Raw genomic sequence first — 3998 nt, forward strand, 5'->3', positions numbered from 1 at the left:
TCCTCTCTGTTTCTCTTGTCTTATCCCCCTCCCCCCATCATTTCAACATTTTACAGTAAACTGAGGATTGGAGTGTTGTGGTAACTTCTCAAAACCCAGGAAGTGGCAAAGCTACAACTCAAACTTAAGTCTATTTGGCTCCAAACCATTTTTCACTTTGCCCTTCTGCATAATACTACAGTCCATGAATCCTCAGCTAAAAGAATAATTATAGATAAAGATTCAATTTAGAGAACTGTTTTTATTGTTATAATGATATATCCACTTATCCATCTGTCTTTCTATCCACTTAAGCTAATGATTGAATCTTTTCAACTCTTTTTAAAATATATATATTTTATTGATTTTTTACAGAGAGGAAGGGAGTGGAATAGAGAGTTAGAAACATCGATCAGCTGCCTCCTGCACACCCCCTACTGGGGATGTGCCGGCAACCAAGGTACATGCCCTTCACTGGAATTGAACCTGGGACCCTTCAGTCTGCAGGTCGACACTCTATCCACTGAGCCAAACCAGTTAGGGCTCTTTTTAACTCTTTACAATCTATTTACATATATATATACTTTGATAATGCCCCAAAATTGGATAATTAGTTTTGGTTACAGTAGTTCACTTGTTGCATTAATCATTTCTCTTATGTGTAGCTCTCAGATTGACAATGACCAAAATGCTCTTGAAGATGACCTAGGTTTTGTTTAATGGAGAGAGAGAGGAGGCACATTCTTGGGTAGAGTCTGTCATCATACAGCTGTAAGATGGGAAAGTCACTTTATTTCCTGGTTCTCAATTTCATCATCCATAAAATAAGTAGATATTATTAGAGAAACTTTTTGTTTTAAAAGCTCTAGTTACTAACTATATGAAATATGTTGAAGGACCACTCTTCTATGGGTTCCTTAAGTCAAATTCTGTGTTTAAACCAGGGGAAAATGGTTCAGATCCTTCTGAATCTTATTATTTATGACATGGCTTTTGATTACAAAAATGATACAGTAAATGTTATGGCACCAAAATAACATGTTACTGCTTAGAAAACAAATACATAGCTATATTTGTAGGTGAATGACCTAGATTTTGCTTTGTTTTAGCATGACCTTGAAAAAGCTACTGTGTTCTTGGTTCTTATTTTCATCCTATGTGGAATGGGGGTTTGGATGGGATGTGTTGTATATGACTCTGGGATCCTTAAAATCTTTAATATAGACTAAAAGGATTTTTCCTGGAGTTACTATACTATTTTAAAATTGTGAATGCCACTCTAGGGAATTTAGAGACTAAAGATAAATAAGGTTTGTGTATTTTTATTCTAATCAAAGATGGATTACAATATATTAAATAGTAAATATTTTTACTCACCAAGAATTCTCCATTTTTTTCTGATTTTTGAACTAAAATAATTTATTCATCAGCATCTTTTGTCAGCAGTAAAAAAATTCTATCGGTACTTTAGTGTACAGGCTACTATATTAGGTGTTGGTGCTTTCACACTGGCCTCTTAGATATTATAAGAGACTGGGAAAGAATTTATTCTTTCTTAAAACATGAATATTTTAGGGGGAGGAAAATTCAAATAAATGCTTATACTGGAAAACGTTGAATATTCTAAAAAGTGGGTCCTTGTTTAGTAAAACATTGAGTATAGGTTTGATAATTCCCTGTGGTAAATGCTATGCTATGTGAGGAACAATTAATATTACCAGAACTCAGTGAATGCTGAGACTGATTAAAGAAATAGTTCCACCATGAACTAATTGATTTCTTGCAATAGCACCACTTTGTTGACCACCTGAAAGAGGGGGATAAATACTGAACAAGTATTTTGTTTTTGTGTGAAGAAATCAAGGAGTGTTACCAGTCTTCCCAGCCTTAAAGATATGGCTCCTAAGTGTCTCATGGAATTCTTGACATCTTTGTTTCTAAGGGTATAGCTCACTGGATTCAAGTGTGGAATAAAAATGGTATAAAATACGGAGACCACTTTGTCTCCTGGGAAATTTGTGAAAGGCCACACATAGATGAAAGTACACAGGCTAAAGGAAAGGGTCACAACAGTGAAGTGGACACTACGAGTGGGAAGGGCTTTTGAGGACCCACCAGAGGAAGTTGCCAAATGGTGAACAGGATGACAGGTGGAGGAGATCACCAGGAGGATAAAGTACATCAGGGCAATCACACCAGGACTGAAATCATGAACACTCCAGAATGTATCTGTCTATGCAAGAAAGTTTAATCAACAAGGGGTGGTCACAAAGGAAGCTACCCAGTTCATCGGGTCCACAGAAGGCAGATTCATAGTAAATGTTAACTGACTCAGCATGGAAGATGTTAAAAATCCAGGAAAGTGTCACAAGCCCAACAGACCTTCTCCAGCTGATGGATGCTTAAGTAACATAGAGGCTTACATATAGTCACTTACCCATCAAAAAATACAGATATGAGTAGCACAATCCCCTAAGAGTTGGCAAAAAAAATGTAGATGATGCAGCCTTCAAAAGAGATGACTTTGTGCTCACTGAGGAAGTCTGCAATCATTTTGGGGGTGCAAATGAGGCTAGAGACATGTCAATGAAGGAGAGATTGCCCAACAGAAAGTACATGGGAGAGTGTAGGTGTGGCCCTGACATAAAGGTAAACAAAATAAGGAGGTTCTCTTTTACAGTGGCTGCATAGACCAAGGAGAAAAAGAGGAAATAGAAGATCTGAATTTCCCAAGAAAGACCCTGCAATATGAATTCAATTACAATTGTCTAATTATTACAGGCCATTCATCTGCTTTCTGGAAGTACTCTGACAGAAGGAGAACTAGGAAAAATACAGTGCTGACACTCCAAGTGAGATTTTTGGGGGGCATGAAATAATTTAATAGCAGCCCACCACCAGCTAGTTTCCCTGTTGTATCACTCTCCTGTGCACAGGGGTCAGATATCTCCCTCATGGTCTTTCTAGGTATCTTATTTGATTTGATTCGAGATTGATTCTTATGATTTAGCAATTTGCTTACAAGTAAATGCAAATATTCACAAAAAGAAATAATCATTAAACTATTTTAATAGTTACTCCCAGTTTGTGAAATAGTACTTTAAAAATTGCACAGCTAGCTGCCAACAAGTTTTTTAAAATTAAATTTATTGGGGTGACATCTTATATAATAAAAGCCTAATATGCTAAGTGTCCGGTTGTCGGGTCATCTTGTCGACCAATCAAAGCGTAATATGCTAATGATATGCTAAGGCCACTCAACTGCTCTCTATGATGTACACTGACCACCAGGGGGCAGATGCTCCAACTGGTAGGTTAGCTTGCTGCTGCAGTCTGGCTGATCAGAACTGAGCGAGACAGGCTGGACATGCCCTGGAGCCCTCCTGCAGTCCCTCCCCGGCTGGCCAACCTCCCGTGTCCCTCTGCGGCCCTGATCCCTAGGCCTGGTGGGGTGCCTTGGCCTGGCATTTGACCTCTCACAATCTGGGACCCCTCAGGGGATGTCGGAGAGCTGGTTTTGGCCCGATTCCGCAGGCCAGGCCGAGGGACCCCACTGGTGCACGAATTCATGCACCGGGCCTCTAGTTGGTTAATAACATTATATAGCTTTCAAGTGTACAATTCTATGATACATCATCTGTATATTGTATTGTCTGCCGACCATCCTAAGTCAAGTCTCCTTTCATTACCATATACTACCCCCTCTACCCTTCACTACCCCAATCCCCCTTTCCCTCTGGTAACCACCATACTGCGGTCTGAGTTTATGAATTTTTATTTGTTTGTCTTGCTTGCTTATTTGTTGCTTCCAGTTTTATATTCCACATGATTAAATCATAGTTTTGAAGACAAAGGGAATGGTAACCTTTTTCAAAACATAATGATGATAGTGAAAGACTGAGTGAGCAATGTTTTAAAATCATAATTGATTATTGGTGGGAGCACAATAGTGGAAAGGAATATGGGCCCTGATCTCTTTATAGTGGGTAGAAAAAAGGAATAGGTCATGAGCGGAAGGA

At 38.8% G+C, this 3998-nt stretch overlaps 1 pseudogene; it reads right to left on the reverse strand.

The window, feature by feature from the left end:
- Positions 1-1838: 1838 nt before the first annotated feature.
- On the reverse strand, positions 1839-2765 carry LOC106696965 (annotated as a pseudogene).
- Positions 2766-3998: the final 1233 nt, after the last annotated feature.

This window comes from Myotis lucifugus, unplaced genomic scaffold (assembly GCF_000147115.1).
Source record: "Myotis lucifugus unplaced genomic scaffold, Myoluc2.0 scaffold_38, whole genome shotgun sequence".
Classification (NCBI taxonomy): domain Eukaryota; kingdom Metazoa; phylum Chordata; class Mammalia; order Chiroptera; family Vespertilionidae; genus Myotis; species Myotis lucifugus.